This window comes from Rhinatrema bivittatum, chromosome 3 (assembly GCF_901001135.1).
Source record: "Rhinatrema bivittatum chromosome 3, aRhiBiv1.1, whole genome shotgun sequence".
Classification (NCBI taxonomy): domain Eukaryota; kingdom Metazoa; phylum Chordata; class Amphibia; order Gymnophiona; family Rhinatrematidae; genus Rhinatrema; species Rhinatrema bivittatum.
Genome location: NC_042617.1, coordinates 437355608 through 437375466, shown reverse-complemented (window position 1 = coordinate 437375466; position 19859 = coordinate 437355608).

Below are 19859 nucleotides of genomic sequence, written 5' to 3'. Positions count from 1 at the left end.
GGTATAGTGAAATTGAAAGGTGACAGGGATCAATGTGTGGAGAGTGACAAAGAAAAAGCAAAAATATTAAACAATTACTTCAGTTCTCTATTCACTAAAAAAGACCCTGGAGAGGGACCATCGCTAATTAACTTAGCATCGGAGGGGGGTGGAGTAGACGAAACTCCTTTTACAGAAGAGAATGTATGGGAAGAGGTAGGAAATCTGAACGTGGACAAAGCCATGGGGCCTGATGAGATTCATCCCAGGATACTGAGGGAGCCCAGAGATGTGCTAGCGGGTCCGCTGCAAGACCTGTTCAATAGATCCCAGGAAATGGGAGTGGTGCCACAAGACTGGAAAAGAGCAGTGGTGGTCCCGCTTCTCAAGATTGGGAGCAGAGAGGTGAGAAAATTAATGAAGACTCTGCTGAAAGAAAGGATAGTGAGCTATCTACAATCCAGTGGGTTGCTCAACTCAGCATGGATTAACCAGGGGAAGGTCCTATCAGACAAATCTTTTTGACTTTTTTGATTGGGTGACTAACGAATTGGATCGAGGAAGAGCACTCAATGTGATCTACTTGGATTTCAGCAAAGCTTTTGTATGATCCTGCACAAGAGGCTTATGAATAAAATGAGAAGTTTGGGTGTAAGCGTAAAGTTGTTGGAGTGGATTACAAACTGGCTGACGGATAGAAGGCAGCATGTGATGGTAAATGGAACCTATTCTGAAAAGAGAATGGTGTTAAGTGGCGTGCCACAAGGATCGGTGTTGGGACCGGTTCTGTTCAATATCTTTGTGAGCGACAATGTGGAAGGGATAGAAGGTAAAGTTTGTCTATTTGTGGATAATACTAAGATCTGCAACAGAGTGGACACGCCGGAAGGAGTATAGAGAATGAGACGTAATTTAAGAAAGCTTGAACAGGGCAACTGGGATTCAATGCCAAGAACTGCAGAGTCATGCATCTGAGTTGTGGTAATCCAAAGGAGATGTATGTGATGGGGGTGAAGGGCTTTTGTACACGGAGCAAGAGAGGGACCATTGGGTGATAGTATCTAGTGATCTGAAGTTGGCGAAGCAATGTGATAAGGTTATAGTTAAAGCCAGAAGAATGCTAGGCTGCATAGAGAGAGGAATAACCAGTAAGAAAAAGGAAGTAATAATGCCCTTGTACACGTCCTTGGTGAGGCCTCACCTGAAATATTGTGTTCAGTTCTGGAGACTGTATCTCAAAAGGGACAGAGACAGGATGGAGGCTGTCTAGAGAAGGGCAAAAAAAAATGGTGGTGGGGGGGGGGTGTCTCCATCAAATGACTTATGAGGAGAGGTTGAAGCCCTAAATATGTATATCCTGGAGGAGAGGAGGTGCATGGAAAATATTATACAGACCTTCACATACCTGAAAGGACTTAATGATGCACAATCAACAAACCTTTTCCATTGGAAAGAAATTAGTAGAACTAGGGGTCATGAAATGAAACTCCAAGGAAGAAGACTCAGAACCAACATCAGGAAATATTTCTTCACGGAGAGGGTGGTGGATGCTTGAAATGCCCTTCTGGAAGAGATGGTGAAGACAAAAACAATGAAAGATTTCAAAGGGGCATGGAATAAACATTGTAGATTTCTAAGGACTAAAGGATGGAAATAAAGAGGGAAATGCATGGAGGTAACTTGCTGTGTGGCAGTTGCTACCCTTATCCAATAGGCCTTCGTGCTGTTGATGCAACTCCAATATTGCTCTCTGCTCCAATATTACTCTTGCTTTAAAGGTAGGGGGAAAAAGGGGGGGGGGGAGGATCAGACTCAGACAGCAACCAACGAGGACACTAAATTTTAAGGTCTGGGAAAAGAAGTAGGAGTGGGGATAACTTGCTAATGTGGTTGTTACTACCCTTAACAAATAACCCTGATACTTTTGATGCTACCACAAGCTTGCTGGGCAGGCTAAAAGGACTGTTTGTTCCTTTTCTGCCATCATTTCTATGTTTCTATGTTTCTATAGGCATGTGCCAGTAAGACCCCTATAGTAGAATTAGGGGCATGGCAGGTAGATGTGCTAGCAAGTCCCCCATGGTGATATTCTGGGTATGGAATCTATACATGAGGCAGCAAGTCCCCTATGGTGGTAGTAGGGTTTCTGAACCTCCATTATTTTCATTAACCTGAGGACATAACAGTAGGAGTATGATTCTCCATTTGGAGTATATAGAACGATCAATTCAATCCATTGGAGGAACAGATGAAATGGGTTATCATGCTTGTGGCTTTTATTTGGTTTGTCCTTATTCTTTTGATGGCTGTGCTTTGCCTTTTGACAAATCGTCCAAATATAAATTAAAAGATGACTAAAGGAGTGGTATATATCCTGTGGTGCATGTACCCTTTAATTGATGTTGGGGAAATATTAAGACTTGTTCATACGCACATGATAGAACCCCAGAGCTCAATTATTCAGCAGAGGATTGAGGCTCTAGTGGTCACACACTGGCTACACAACATTCTTTTTCTGATTATACTTTTGCAGTTTTGGAGAAGGTTAAGGAGTTATGTGGGGGTGATTTGGATCCTTTGTTGATACACAAAGAACAGCAATGAATATATACATTAATTACAGTTCAACCACAAGGTCTCAATAATGATTATGTGTCACCATGTGGATTTATGTTGCATTTGTCTGAGTTTTGAGGCATGAAGTACATTTATTTATGTACACCTGATTTTGACATAGAGATCAATGTCACTTTACGTATACTATGTCAGTAGTGAGATTTGATTTGTACTGACTTTTATAAAAGCTGGGGCATTTGGTGCCTCATACTTGAGCTATTCACCATTTTGAGAGAGCTTGTATAACATAACGAGAAGGTATTCAGCAGATCTTGTGTGTAATTTAAAGGCAGAATCTACCAATTCTATTTTACTGATAGACATGGTGTCTTTATTTTGTTTCTGGTTGGAACAAGGCTGGAACAGAAGGATCCTGGAACAAGATTGGAACAAGACTGGAACAAGGCTCAGAATGCAGTGACAATCTAGCACAAAACTAACCCGATTGCCAAGGCAAGGAAGTGCAGGCAGGGACTTCCTTATATCAGGGAATCAATCACGGTGCATGCACGTAGGGGCATGGCCAATGCCATGGAGGGAGCCAAACTTTGACGTGAGGCCTGGTGCGCCGTGGAAGACCCAGTGACCGTGCCGCGGGACGCCAAGGCCTGGAAGAGCTCGCAGCTGCCGCTAGGGAGGCCGACCCAGGACCTGCCGTGGAACCAGAGAGGTGATCAGGCCTGTGCGCGGGCCGGATGCGGACGGGGTGCGTAACATACAGTACTGCACCTGTTATTCACCAAAGACTTTAATGGCCATAGAAATGAATGAATGTAAAATAAGTGAAACAAATAGATTTGTTTAATTTGGTAGTCCCTTTCAATTTATTTCAGGGATCCCTGAAAGAAACAAATTAGAACCAATTCATTTTGGAATGCCCATTCATTTTACACAAAGGCACATCCCTATGCTGCATCTGCAAATGCCCATTCTCTGTCCTTAGTTTCCTCCTCTGTATCTGTTTCTTCTACATCCACAGCTACCTCCTCGGGCTAAGAAAGATGATGATGTTTACAGATGTAGAATCATATGCAGCACACAATGAATACCATGCTGACTTTCACTGGTTCAAGGGCAGTGAAGCTTCCAGTGTGGTTTACTGAGTGAAATTGATTTTTCTGCAGCCCAAAGATGTTCTTAGGGACCTGATGGAGCAATGGACAAAGCTGCATACTGTTTAGAGGCAAAGAGAGAATAGAAAGGATTTAGCAGCCAGTTTGAAAGGGGACACACATTATCATCTAGAGGCACAAAAATAAAGTGTCACCACATGAAATGCTAGAAGCTATGAAGATATCACCAAAACCACTGAAGACTATAGTGGTTCCAATACTCATCCAATAGAATTCTATCTTCTCAATTCCTAATACACATTTAATCTGAGGGAAGACTCTGCCTTAATTTATGAGTATTGATTCAATAACCAGGAATCTTGGCTACCACATTCATCACTAGTAAGTGATGATGATCCATCTATCTTAGTATATTATACTATTATTGAAACCATAGATGCTGCTGTATGTATGGTAATCTACTTCTGTCTGTTATTTTAAACACATTGTACAGCCTGTAACATGCCTTGAACTCCCTGACTGGAAAAGCTTATAAATAAATGATGATGATGATGATGATGATCACAGCAGATATGAATGTTCAGACTATAGTGATGCTTATGGGTCTAATAAATTACTCCCTGGCTCTTTGGAGGAATCCAACCCATTTGAGTACAACTAATAGCTCCAATCACATAAGGAAACTGAGCTAACTTAAAGAAAACCTTTTGTACATTCCTCCTTTCCTGCTCAGCATAGGCATAGTGGACATACCTCCAGAAAAGAGTTGACACATCTGGCGACTGAGGACTGACTAATGCCAGTCATATGGTGGAAACAAAAACGGTAGCAGAATTTAAAAAATATATATGAGATAAACAAACATAGGGAATCCATAGTTGCAAGAAGATGGGCATGAAACACTGGGGTAACCTTCATGAAGCAACTGTTATAGACCAATACAGAAGTGGTATGATTGCTGGTATGATTGTAAACAGCAATGGTATGATTGCATCAGATCTCCAAGAAAGCACGGGGGCAACTTGAACAAAGCAGGTCAGAGCAGCGCTGCCAGAACAATTCTGGATGCAAGCTGGGAGAAAGTAAGGCTATTTCCTCCTCCTCTTCCTCTCAGCTCAGCTTGGATGGGTTTTTGGGGGTACCTGTGGCTGAGGGAGGCAGAAGAAGACCACTGCAGGGGGAGACTGTCAAACCCTCCCAAAGATTTAATATTATGGCAGGAGAGAGGGATGATCAATGACAGAGGCGGGGAGCCGTTGCACCCCACTACCACTACCACTTCTAAAATGTATCTTTGTGATGGGAGGGTGGGCGCATTACAGGGGGATTGTCAGCCTCCCCTGCAGAACTTTATCTTCATGGCTGAAGGGAGGGAGAATCATGGGGAATTGGATAGTAGTTAATTACCCATGGCCTTGAATATGACCAGCTCCTGAGCCTATCTCATTGCTTTCTTCTAACCAAGTATGAATTATCCCCGTATTAGGAGTTTTGGAAGGCATTCAGGGCCTCATTCATAATATTTTTGTCCTATTGGCACAGAATGTGTGAAAAGCCTTAGTGAATCAGGCCCTCTATAAAGCACCAAAGATAGTAATTAATTACTTTGTGGAGATCAATATATATCCAGGATATTTCTAATAAACAGAATAGCTATAATAAGCAGTTTTTACAAAGGAAATGAGACAGTTACCTACATATTCATAAGGTAGCTGTGGTTTACTGAATTGACCAAACATAATACAAGGTAAAAGTATTGATCCATATAGATACACACTTTCTGTAAGTACTGCAAATGAGGTGGCAACACTTTTTAGATGTGATATATTGTCACAAAAGGCCTTGAAGCAATAGCTCTTTTCTAAAGCGACAAGGGGTGTTGAATTAGGTAGATGAAGTCATATATTTGGTTTCAAAAGCAGTCGTTTATCAAGTACAGGATTTATGAATAAATTAGTATGACCTAGTTGATGCTTTAAACGCAAAGCTTATTTCCTCCCGCAAACCACCCTGTCCTATGTGCGTAAGCAGCAATAACGAATGCATATGGATTTACAATATTTGGAAGTAGTATTAGTATCAGCAGTTTTGGAATCTACAATCTGACCTGAGCTTTCAAGAAAATGAGGTACTGGCCTGTCCCTAGAGAGGTGTTCTGGTAAAGATCTTTGCAGTCAGCACATCAATTAGCCGAGTTCATCACTGATGAGATCCCAATTCACAGAGCTACAGTGGCATATGTGTTTTCATAGTGAAAAAAAAAAGCTTCTCCACAAACTGTGAAATGAAATAAAACCTATTTATTTTTAGTAAATATTTGTATGTATATTCATTGTTGCTGTTCTTTATTATTCTATTACAATGAGACCTTGTGTATTGGTATATGTAGTGTAGTAATTCTGCTGAGATTTGTAGGATCTGGCTTCTAATTACTGTGACCAAATTTCAAAATCTATTTTAATATATATGTAATTAAAGATAAGTGTCCTAAAGTACTGTTGAAATCAATTAAGCCAGATGAATTCTATTACAGGACAAGGGAAAGAGGAATCTTTTTACAATGAAATAAAGGGAATTTTTTTTTCCAAATGAAGGAAAGTTGGTCATCTCATTTATAGTAAATAATGTTTCCCAAGACTCAGCATGCATGCTAGGGTCATAGGGTCAATTTTCAAAACACGCTCAGCACTTTACTTAGCTGCCTACATTTAGGAAACATTTCAGCTGAACTTAGGTGCTTATATTTTCAGTTGAAAGTTACCTAAATGTAGGTACCTAAATTTTTATTTTTATTTATTTATTTGTTGGTTTTTATATACTGCTGTTTGGAGCAAGCCATCACAACGGTTTACAGAAATAACAACTGATTACATAAAACAGAGCAAAAAAATGATTACATTATAACAAAAACTTAGGAGGGAAAGAAATTGGAGAACATTATAGGTAGATCAAAGGGATAAAGATATTTGTAGATATATTGAACTATAAGGAGAATAATTAACAGAGGAGAGAGTATTATTATGGGGAGTCATATGAGGAGAGTAGATAGGAATATGGAATCATTTGCCTAGATTCAGGCACTTAAGTTAACTGCCTTGCACTGAAAATCAATGGTAGGCACCTAACTCCCCCCCACACACACACACACACACACACACAAACACACACACTAACACTAACATAACTGCTGACTTTTTAAGCAACTAATTTAAATATTTATAGAAAATGTGCACCTAAATTTAGGTGCTCAGTCCTAGTCAATTTTCAAAAGGGTTAGTTAGAAGCTTAACTCCCTAGGTGGCCAGTACTTAACATAATAGGTTAGTGTGTGTTGTCAGTAAATAGATCTCCATCAAGTTCAGTGGGGTCTATTTAAAAACAAGACACATTAACATGCAACAGTGTGTGTTAATATGCAATACTATTGTAACTCCAGCCCCGGGTTCGGATTGCTACCCAATGAGGCCATAAAAGTATTTGCTTTACCCTTTGGGGCTGGGACCTTCCCAGGCTTAGCTTGAACACAGACGCTTCCTTTCAGGGCCTGGATCCTTTGTTGAGTGGGGGTGCTGAGATTACTCCCAAGGCCCCAAGTGCTAGGGGTGACACCTTGTGTTCCTGTTCATGTCCCTGGGGAAGGGATACTTGTATGTCCCAGTGTGTGCTGGGTGTGCCCAATAAAACAACTGAACCCACTCCGTTAGTGTCCAAATTAAAGTCTTTATTGTCGAAAATGTATGAGAATGGCACACAAGTTAATCCACAGCACCACAGCATTTGTTCTTTTACATTCTCCTCCTCAATCTGTGCAGGGATATCTGATGCCAAGCCAGGGGAACTTCTGTCCTCCAGGGCAGGGGAAAAAATTGAGTCTCCAGGTGGGCAGGGTATCCTTTAGCTGGGCAGATCACTCCTTCCAACTGGCTAAAAATACCAAGTTAAAGTCTCTGCGCAGAGAGATTAAACTCTCTCTCTCCCCAGGGGTTTGGAAGCACCAGATGGGCGTCTTCAAAGATGTTAGGCTTTGCCATTTACTCACAGTCGTCGATTTCAATGTTCCTTTGGATTGGATGCAGTCCTTGCTCTTGGGAAAGGTCCCCTGACGCAGGGGATCCCCTTCCAGTCAAGAAGGAAGGGCAGCCAGAACTGCTTCCTTGATCTCGAAACCAAAGCTTCCAAAAAAAACCCGAGAATAACAGCAGAGTGTATTCTTGCAGCAGGTCACTGGCACCCCCCCTTCCTCAGTGAGGGCATCTCTTCCCTAACCTGCACAGGCCCCCACCCAGGGTTCTCTCTTCCCTGGGCCCAGGAGGTATACAGGCTTCAGTAAGGCTTCTACCACTTAAATGGTGAAGTCCAGGGGGAAAAATCCAAACCAGCCAGGGAGTGAACTGGTAAGGAAAAAACCCTCCCGACCCTGGTCAGGACCACCAAACAGGGCTTGCTTGGCTCCTCTGAGCCTGCAAAAAGATAAGCACCTAATCTACCTCTAACACTTGTACAAACCAAAAGGACTGCTTCCCAAGCTGTAGCAAGGGAGTGGTTATAAATCCTACACAGGGGGATGGCCATTCCAGATCCCACAGAAGAAGGGCCTACAACTGAATGTAACCTCCCCATGAACCATCCTACACTAACTAGCTGACACTTAATACCCAGGTTTTACTGGTAGTGTGACCATAGGGTCCACTACATCATGTTATCCATTTCTGGTAAATAGTCCCCCAAAGTGAGGCACCACAACCCTTGAAAATGTACACCAGGGAGGATCATTTTAAAAGGCATTTATGCCATTTTATAGACTAGCCCAACCAATATATGGGGGGAAATGCATGTGTACGACTTGCATACATATTTTTCCCCACTCATTGGAGATGCATTCCAATGGACGGAGTTCGGGTGGGGATTGGACTTACATGCATACATTTTTTTATTTTAAAAAGTATGAGCTTAAATTCTACTGGGAAAACTAACTGCACACATTAGCAGGTTTAAATGTGTGACGTCAGTTTTTCAGTGATAATTTTCCAAGCAAAAGCATATATTTTTGTTTTGAAAAGTAATGCAATGCTTATGGGTAAAAAAAAATCCTCAGACTTTTTACCAGCTGAAAATTACCCCCTTTAGGGCACAGCACTATTCAGCATGTACGCTATCCTCTGGTATATAGGCCTCTTAGCTGATATACCATGCCTTTTTCAATTGGGTGACATTGGGCATATACTAGATGTGGTTTACTTAAATTTCAGCAAAGCTCTTGATACTACATTGGAGGCTCATGAATAAAATGAGAAGCCTGGGAGTAAGTGCTAAGGTGGTGGACTGAATTAGAAATTGCTTGACAAATAGATGGCAGAGAATAATGGTAACTGGAAGTCACTCTGAGGAGAGAGAAAGGTGATTAGTGGAATACCTCAGGGATCAGTCCTGGGGCTGGTTCAGTTCAGTATCTTTGTGAGCAATATTGCAGAGGGCTGAGAAGGAAAAGTTTGTCTTTTTATGGATGACACTAAGATCTACAACAGAGGAGACTCCTAACAGAGTAGCGAGAATGAGAAATGAGTAGACACCTAATAGATAAGAGAGATTGAGAAGTGATCTAAGGAAGCTTGAAGAGTGCTTGCATGCTTGATATTTGTGATTCAGGGTCAAAAAGTGCTGAATCATGCATTTGGAGTGCAGAAATCCAAAGGAACTGTATGGGGAGAGAGACCTCGGGGTGATAGTGTCTAAGGGAGCAAAACAGTTTGAGAAGCCAGGGTAGCATTTTGGGCTGGCCACAGATCTGTAACAACCAAAGAAGACAGCAGACTTGGCTGTTCTGGTTAGAAACAATTTTACAGGCTTCAAAGGAAATAGCAATTCAAATAGGTCACCTTGCTTTAAATATTCAAAAGCAGTTATACGTACTCCTTTCTAGCATAGCATAGATTTGAAGCAGCTCCCCAGGGCCTTCCTAACCTTTCTAGACCCTAAACGTTTATACTGCTAGGTAGTGCATCTTCCAAGACCCAGAATCCTTTGTGGCCCTGCACATTAAGACGGGGATAGATGGCTCTAGCTGGGTTTTAAGGTGGCTTGAAAGAGTCTTTTATATAATCCCTCACATAGAAACAGAGAAACAGAGAAATGATGACAGAAAAAGACCAAATGGTCCATCCAGTCTGCCCAGCAAGCTTATGGTAGGATCAACTGCACCATACTGGTCTCCCTCATAATGGTATCACCAGGGCGTGGCAAGTGCCATGCTGTACAAGTTAGCCCCCTTCTTAGTTTCCCAAACCGTTAAAGTCAGGGTCCTTGTTGGTTGCTGTCTGCGTCCAATTCCCCATTATCTCTTGCCGTTGAAGCAAAGAGCAATGTTTGAGTTACATCACAATTATAATGCTTATTGATTAAAGATAGTAACCCCCATGCATATTTGTTTCCCCAGAACGTAAAAGTCAGTGCCCTTGTTGGTTGCTGTCTGAATCCAATTCTCCTTTTCCTCTTTTCCCCCTGCTGTTATAGCAGAGAGCAATGATGGAGTTGGTTTATTGGTTAAGAGTAGTAACCGCCATACCAGCAAGTTACCCCCATGCACTCTTTTCCTCATTTCCATCCTTCTAGCTTTTAAGGATCCACAGTGTTTATCCCATGCCCCTTTAAAATCTTTCCCCATTTTTGTCTTCACCACCTCCTCCAAAAGGGCATTCCAGGCATCCACCACCCTCTCTGAGAAGAAATGTTTCCTGATGTTTGGCATGAGTCGTCATCTCTGGAGTTTCATTACGTGACCCCCTAGTTCTACTGCTTTCTTTCCAACGGAAAATGTTGTCAATTGTGAATCATTAAAACTTTTCAGGTATCTGAAGGTCTGAATCATATTTTCCCTGCACTCCTCTCCTCCAGGGTATACATATTTAGGTCCTTCCACCTCTCCTCATAAGTCATTTGATGGAGACCCCCCACTATTTTTGTCACCCTTCTCTGGACTGCCTCCATTCTGTCTTTGTCCTTTTTGAGATACGGTCTCCAGAATTGAACAAAATACTCCAAGTGACCTGTACAAGGGAATTATCACCTCCTTTTTCTTACTGGTTATTCCTCTCTCTATGCAGCCCAGTATTCTTCTGGCTTTAGCTATTGCCTTGTCACATTGCTTCGCCGTCTTCAGATCGCTAGACACTATCACCCAAGGTCCCTCTCTTGTTCCGTGCACAACAGCCCTTCACCCCCCATCACATATAACTCCTTTGAATTACCACAACCCAAATGCATAACTCTGCACTTCTTAGCATCGAATCCCAGCTGCCATATCTTTGACCACTATTCAAGCTTCCTTAAATCACATTTCATTCCCTCTACTTCTTCTAATGTGTCCACTTTGTTGCGTATCTTAGCATTACCCACAAATAGACAAACTTTGCCTTCTGTCCCTTCTGCAATGTCACTCATTATAATTATAATCATAGGTCTGAAATAAATTCTCATAATTCAAGTCCCAAATGTTTTTAGGCAAATAATTATTTACAGGTGAAAGTGATTTGAGGTCCCAAGAAGTATTTTTAAAGTAATGTTTTTAATATGCAAATAAAAACTATTCACTGGATGTGGAACAAAAATAATGGAGAACTGCTACTTGTCTTTAAGGCTCCAAAGTGTAGCCCTTATGAGTAATTTCTGATTGTTCTGAATCCAAAGGATTCAGGATAAGGTTGTTGTAAATGTGTTATCTCAGTAAATAACCTATATTTGAGGTACGGCAGGCAGACAGGCAGAGCAACTACAGGACCTTCAAATTCCTTTCATTCGTCTTGCCACTAGCATGGCAAACCTGGATACCCAAGCAAAGGCAGATTAATTTTCAGGAACACTAGATTTTCCATCAAGGGTGGTGACAGCCTGCAGTGATGAGGGCTTACGATGTCTCCTCTCACAAAAACACTTTTTCGCTGAGGATACTCGTTGGTGGGCAAGATAGATAGCACTGAGCCACTCTCGCTAGGTTTGACTGTACGCTGGACTTGTGGGATCAATATGCCAGCACATTTGTGTCCCAATCCTTAATTGGCTCTGCAAGATATTGTGTCACTGAGATTTGAACTGCTGTCTCTTTTGCTGGTATCGGATGTGTCTTTCTCCCCAGCTGCTTTTGTGATCATTTGGGACAGAAGTGAGGATTGTTTCTGTTTTATTGTGGAGGACGGAGTGCGAGGTTGTGGTGACAGGGTGCTGTTCTGACTTGCATCACTGCCTGACCTGGCCAATGATGGTGTTTCCTCCTGTGCCAACAATATCAAAAACAGAAGGTATCACCAGTATATTTTTTATCGCTTAACAATATATGCAAAAGCCCAAATGTATGTAGGCCCCTTACTTACAGAGTCTGTATTGTGTAACAGACACTATTTTTGTATAGGGTCACCTTGCTTTAATTTAAATTAATCATCAATAGTCCATTTTTTGTTAGAAATTTTTCATTATAGTAAAAACTAATGTCACACACTCCAAGAAAGGGGACACAAATACTCATCTACTCCGTAGTAGTAGTAGTTCACCCGACACAGCTGTGTTTCGGACGAGGCCGTCCTGCTTCAGGGGGTGTCCTTCAAAATTGCTTTTTTGAGAGCGTCATAGGGAAGCCTTGTAATTCCTTGGAATCGCATCTTCTTAGTAATCCATGGCAGCCCCGTTGGACTGCATCTCCTTTTGAAATGGCAACCACCTCCAGTGATCGTTTTATACCCTAAGAGCGGAAGTCTGTTAAACCGGAAGCTCCAGTCTTCTTTCACGTCCGTGTATGACGTCGTCAACAACGATAATGTGGACAGGTCTCTCGTGTCAACAATGTTAGACATCGCAAAGGCCTATGAGCTAAAACTACATTCATACCTACCTTGCATAACAACGCTGAGCGCGAGCTACAACACACTCGCTCCTCCTTACCAAAATCTCACTAGATAAATGAAAGCGCCGTTCACGTCAAGGAATCTTTACACAAACTCCTCCCCCTGGGCGTGTCAAAGGTAGATCTGCTGTAAGAAATGCAGTCTCATATCACGACAGCTACCCAACTATTCCTGATTTGTTCGTGTCATTGGTGTTGCATATCTGTAATATCCACTATATACAATGCAGTAGACTCGCTCATTTTTCTCGAATATCTTTACCATTCATAACATCAAGGACCTTGCCCAATAGAGGGACGTGGGCACAGACCCTTACTATTCGGCAGGTAACTATTGGTAACGCTGTGGGTAACGCTGCGGGCTCCCATCACGGGAAGAAGCAATGAACTTACATCTAGATCAGCGAGTACCAATTCACTCTCTCGTTGAGTCCTGTCGGATCAACTGTATTTAAATGGAAGATCCAATATTGTTCTTGCATATTTAAACGGGATTGAATATCACCCCCCCCCCCCCCGTGGATCTAGACGCACCTGTTCCAAAATCAGCCATCTTAAGTCCGTGAATTCATGTTGGTGTCTAATGCAGTGTGGTACTATCGGTGCAGATACTTTCTTCGTTCTTATACAACTTCGGTGTTCTATAAGTCGGGTTCTTATCTTCCGTTTCGTGCGACCGATGTACAACAACTTGCACGGACACTGAATCACATAGATCACTCACTCAGACTCGCAGCTAGTGGATCCATTTAATTTCAAAATTTTATCAGAATTGGGAATACGCCATTGGTTCCCTGGCAGAGCCAGGGCGCACATATCACAATGACCACACTCTTGTAAGCCATCGACTGATCGCGATATAGTTGTGGATACAAACGTGGATTTAACCACTATATCCCTGATGTTCTGTCCCCTGAAGAAGGCAAATCTTGGTTCAATCTGGAAAGTGGGCTGGAGGGTCAGAACATGCCAATGCGTTTTAATTATGTCAACTACCCTGCCCACTTGTTTTGAATACTGCAAGGTACACGAAGTTTTTTGGGAAAAAGGGCGTTGTTGGTATTGTAAAAGGAGCTCCCGATTGGCATAGAGTGCCCTTTTGTATGCCTTCTTGATAATAGTTTTTGGATATCCTCTTGCAGAGAATCTATTTGTTAATTCAACTGCTTGTACACGGAATTCTTGAGCTGATGAGCAAATCCTTCGCAGTCTCAAAAATTGGAAAATGGGCAAGCCATTTTTTAATCCCAAGGGATGGACACTTGAATATTTCAGATAGTTGGCATGATCTGTCTTCTTTCTAAACAGGGTGGTGCTGATACCACATGCATTCCGTTGCACCAAGATGTCCAGAAACGCAATTGAATTGCGATCAAAATGTGCTGTAAATTTTAAGTTATTATTAGCCGCATTCAACCAAGTCAGAAATGATTGTAAATTCTCTACTGATGATACCCAAATAAAAAATATATCATCGATATATCTTTTATAAATCCACATATATTGGTACCATTGTGATTTATAGAGTGTAGGTATGAATGTAGTTTTAGCTCATAGGCCTTTGCGATGTCTAACATTGTTGACACGAGAGACCTGTCCACATTATCGTTGTTGACGACGTCATACACGGACGTGAAAGAAGACTGGAGCTTCCGGTTTAACAGACTTCCACTCTTAGGGTATAAAACGATCACTGGAGGTGGTTGCCATTTCAAATGGAGATGCAGTCCAACGGGGCTGCCATGGATTACTAAGAAGATGCGATTCCAAGGAATTACAAGGCTTCCCTACGACGCTCTCAAAAAAGCAATTTTGAAGGACACCCCCTGAAGCAGGACGGCCTCGTCCGAAACACAGCTGTGTCGGGTGAACTACTACCACTACGGAGTAGATGAGTATTTGTGTCCCCTTTCTTGGAGTGTGTGACATTAGTTTTTACTATAATGAAAAATTTCTAACAAAAAATGGACTATTGATGATTAATTTAAATTAAAGCAAGGTGACCCTATACAAAAATAGTGTCTGTTACACAATACAGACTCTGTAAGTAAGGGGCCTACATACATTTGGGCTTTTGCATATATTGTTAAGCGATAAAAAATATACTGGTGATACCTTCTGTTTTTGATATTGTTGGTAGACTATTCGATACACTGGAGTACAGTGGATGTGGGTTATTTTGTTGTGATTGGTTTCCTCCTGTGCTACAGCCTTCCTCTGCCCCAACCTCTGATTCTCTAGTTGACAGACCTCCTCTGTCAGTATGCTCTTCATATATGTCAGATTGTTGGCCTCAAGTACGAGTCTCCCTTTCACATGTGGATCACATAATGTAGTGAGCATGTATGTGGGGTTTCTGGTCAGAGGTCTTAGTCCCTCTGTCTCCTGCTTTTACAAGGATGCCAGACAGCACAACACCTCAACTCTCATTTCCTCTTCTTATTGAAAGCTCTCCAACTTTTCTAATAGGATGTTTACTATGGGGGATAGCATCCTCCAAGGTGGCGCTTGTGGCATTCGGCTCCTTTGTCGCTTTCTTAAAGGGCTGCAGGAATGTCATATGCTGTCTAATGACTGACTAATCTTGATGCTCTAGAGGAGCCTGCACACCTATCTCCATTTTCCATAACAGCTCATGCAGGGGTCCCTGCTGCTCCACTAGCCTCTGCAGCATCATGTAGGTAGAATTCCAACAGGTGCCCACATCTTGAATGAGATACTTGAGTGGCATCTCTAATTCCTCCTGCTTTTCATGGAGAAGTTCATCGCCTTCACACTTTGATAGAAGTGCCAAACTATTTTCCTACACTTCTGTAATAAACCATACAGGTAGACATTCTCTGGTTCCCTGGACCCCTGCCCCAGAGCCTCCTTCACTGCTAAGTAGGGATGTGAATCATTTTTTGACGATTTAAAAAAATCATCAGATATTTTTTTAAATCGTCAAAAATCGTTAGAGTTGCGATACAATAGAAAATCCCCCGATTTATCATGAAAAATCTTAAATCGGGGGAGGGGGGAGGGCGGGAAAACCGGCACACCAAAACAACCCCTAAACCCACCCCGACCCTTTAAAATGAATCCCCCACACTCCCAAACCCCCCCCCCCCCAAAATGTTTTAAATTACCTGGTGGTCCAGTGGGGGGGGTCCCGGCGCGATATCCCACTCTCGGGCCATCGGCGCCATTTTGGCTGCCACTAAAAAAATGGCGCCGATGGCCCAATAAAAAAAAACCCACCCAACCTTTAAATTGACCCCCTTAGCCTCCCCCACCCTCCCAACCCCCCCCCCCCCCAAAACCTTTTAAAATTACCTGGTGGTCCAATGGGGGCACGGGGAGCGATCTCCCACTCTCGGGCCATCGGCTGCCACTAATAAAAATGGCGCTGATGGCTCTTTGCCCTTACCATGTGACAGGGTATCCGTGCCATTGGCCGTCCCCTTCACATGGTAGGAGCACTGGATGGCCGGCGCCATCTTTAAAGAGGGCCATCAGTGCCATTGGTCGACCCCTGTCACATGGTAAGAGGAATGGATGGCCCACGCCATTTTTTAAGATGGCGCCGGCCGTTCATTGCTCCTATCATGTGACAGAGGCCAGCCAATGGCACCAATAGCCTGTCACATGGTAAGGGCAAAGGGCCATCGGCGCCATTTTGATTACTGGCAGCTGATGGCCCGAGAGTGGGAGATCGCTCCCAGGACCCCCGCTGGTCCACCAGGGAATTTCAGCAAGATTTGGAGGGGTCGGGAGTGTAGGGGGTTGCAATTAACTAAATTGGAAGGGTTGGGGTGGGTTTGGGGGGGGGGTTACAACCCCGTTCTAATGAATTAAATTGGAAGGGTCGGCGCGGGTTTTGGATATCGTTTCGGGGGCAGCCAAATTAAAATCGGCCCAAACCGTGGGAAAATGAAATTTCCCGCTGCGGGCCAATAACGAAGGCCAAACCAAAAGGTTCGGCTGAATCACATCTCTACTTTATAGTTTGGTGCTAACATGTACAGCAACTGCCTGAGACCCACATTCTCCACTAACTGCAGGGACTGCTTATCTAAAGCGATCATCTCACCAATAGTCCTAATCACAAGTTTGGATGCAGCAGTTCTTTCCCCAAGACAATGCCACCTAACAGCACCCCATTTCCTCCATTGTGGTCTGTTGCTTCCTAAGTATAGCGAAGGTATGCTGCTGCTGGCCTGCCACCTGACTGATAGAAGGACCGGAAAAGTTGGAAGCTGCTTGAGGAATATTCGTCCCCTTTTCAAATTGTATCCTCTGCCTTGCAGATGGGGGTCCCCTGATTACTGCTTCTACCATCAATCACAGGTACATATTGAAGGGGATGCTGCTTCTTCAGGTGATGCTCTATCCCAGAATTACTTAAATGGCCCACTTGCCTCCCGCAGCTGATCTCCTTTGTGCAATAGTTACAACGTGCAAATCGAGGGTCCTCCCTGAATTGAAATTGGCTCCAGATCACAGATTTCTTTTGTGATCTCTTGCCTTTGTCTGTAATTTGGGGGTGGATGATGGAGGCACTGAAGTGGCAGTGGAAACAAATGGAGCCTGAGAAATGAGGGCAGAGGATTCGTTCATCCTCTGTTCCTGCACTGTTGGTAGACTATTCTCCCTCACCAATATCAGCTCCAACCTATCTATTCTCCTTCACTGAAGTGGAGGCTAAAATAGTACTCATTAACAGACCCAGCACGACCAGGTGTGCATACCGTGCATTTGCATGGGGCAGCACACCCAGGGGAGCAGCAGGTCGGCGGCAGCAGGAGAGGTTGCAGGGCCACCATCAGAGCTTAACCTGCCAGCGGCTGAAGAAGGAGAAAGGCTGAAGGCTGCCGGCAGAGCTCAACCAACCAGTGGCTGAAGAGGGAGAGAGGCTGCAAGCTGCTGACAGCTGAAGGAGAGGCCCATATTTTTATTTGTGTGCTCACGTGCCTGCGCACAACGTCTGCTCCCCTCCCCAAGCAGGAAGACCATTGGGCCATGGTGATGTTCATCCCACCACAGCCCAATGACAGTAGGATGCCCTGTATATATATGTGTGAGCTTGCATGTGTATGTGAGTGAGAACCTGTGTGTATCTGCTCCAGCGTCTCCGATCCTTACCTGCTCCAGCGTCTCCGATCCAGCGTCTCCCATCGTGCGAGGCCTGCGCAGCCGGCGCCGAGACCCACCGGGGTAAGGCCCTGATTCGCACCCTTGCCCCCGGCAGCTCCCAGCGCCGGCCACGAGGCGCAGAGCCGCGAACCGAGGCGCCACCCACAGCCCTCCTCCGGGCCGTGAAGCGGCCAATCCGTACCCGCACAAGCCGCCAATAGCAGCAGGGCCAGGAGCCCTTTAAATCGACCGCGGCGCCGCGAAACTCCCTCTTACCTGCTCCAGCGTCTCCGATCCAGCGTCTCCCATCGTGCGAGGCCTGCGCAGCCGGCGCCGAGACCCACCGGGGTAAGGCCCTGATTCGCACCCTTGCCCCCGGCAGCCCCCAGCGCCGGCCACGAGGCGCAGAGCCGCGAACCGAGGCGCCACCCACAGCCCTCCTCCGGGCCGTGAAGCGGCCAATCCGTACCCGCACAAGCCGCCAATAGCAGCAGGGCCAGGAGCCCTTTAAATCGACCGCGGCGCCGCGAAACTCCCTCTTACCTGCTCCAGCGTCTCCGATCCAGCGTCTCCCATCGTGCGAGGCCTGCGCAGCCGGCGCCGAGACCCACCGGGGTAAGGCCCTGATTCGCACCCTTGCCCCCGGCAGCCCCCAGCGCCGGCCACGAGGCGCAGAGCCGCGAACCGAGGCGCCACCCACAGCCCTCCTCCGGGCCGTGAAGCGGCCAATCCGTACCCGCACAAGCCGCCAATAGCAGCAGGGCCAGGAGCCCTTTAAATCGACCACAGCGCCTAGGCGTCGCACGCCTTGCGTCGCACGCCTAAGAAGCACGACAAAGGGGCCAGCCCCTTTGTCTCGCCCCTTCGTTGCAGCCCCGAGAAGCCCCGTTCTCCACCCAGGGAAGCCCAGCAAACAAACAAAGGCCTCTTGCAGACGACACCACCCACCTGCGAACAACTACAGCTACGTGAAACTCCACCAATCTACAACCACATCTTGAAGCCTAGGCTCAATGAGGACCTTTTACATTCTGTTCAAATAGCCCTGAGACCAACGCAACCATCCAGCGCTCTTCCTTCCACTCCAGTAATCACCTAGCGCTCATCCTTCCACTCCAGCAATCATCTAGCGCTCATCCTTCCACTCCAGCAAGCATCTAGCGCTCATCCTTCCACTCCAGTAATCACCTAGCGCTCATCCTTCCACTCCAGCAATCATCTAGCGCTCATCCTTCCACTCCAGCAAGCATCCAGCGCTCTTCCTTCCACTCCAGCAATCATCTAGCGCTCATCCTTCCACTCCAGCAATCATCTAGCGCTCATCCTTCCACTCCAGCAAGCATCCAGCGCTCTTCCTTCCACTCCAGCAATCATCTAGCGCTCATCCTTCCACTCCAGCAATCATCTAGCGCTCATCCTTCCACTCCAGCAAGCATCCAGCGCTCTTCCTTCCACTCCAGCAATCATCTAGCGCTCACCCTTCCACCCAGTGCTTATCCTTCCACTCCAGCAAGCATCCAGCGCTCTTCCTTCCACTCCAGTAATCACCTAGCGCTCATCCTTCCACTCCAGCAATCATCTAGCGCTCATCCTTCCACTCCAGCAATCATCTAGCGCTCATCCTTCCACTCCAGCAAGCATCTAGCGCTCATCCTTCCACTCCAGTAATCACCTAGCGCTCATCCTTCCACTCCAGCAAGCATCTAGCGCTCATCCTTCCACTCCAGCAATCATCTAGCGCTCATCCTTCCACTCCAGCAAGCATCCAGCGCTCTTCCTTCCACTCCAGCAATCATCTAGCGCTCATCCTTCCACTCCAGCAATCATCTAGCGCTCATCCTTCCACTCCAGCAATCATCTAGCGCTCATCCTTCCACTCCAGCAAGCATCCAGCGCTCTTCCTTCCACTCCAGCAATCATCTAGCGCTCATCCTTCCACTCCAGCAATCATCTAGCGCTCATCCTTCCACTCCAGCAAGCATCCAGCGCTCTTCCTTCCACTCCAGCAATCATCTAGCGCTCACCCTTCCACCCAGTGCTTATCCTTCCACTCCAGCAAGCATCCAGCGCTCTTCCTTCCACTCCAGCAATCATCTAGCGCTCATCCTTCCACTCCAGCCATCATCTAGCGCTCATCCTTCCACTCCAGCAAGCATCCAGCGCTCTTCCTTCCACTCCAGCAATCA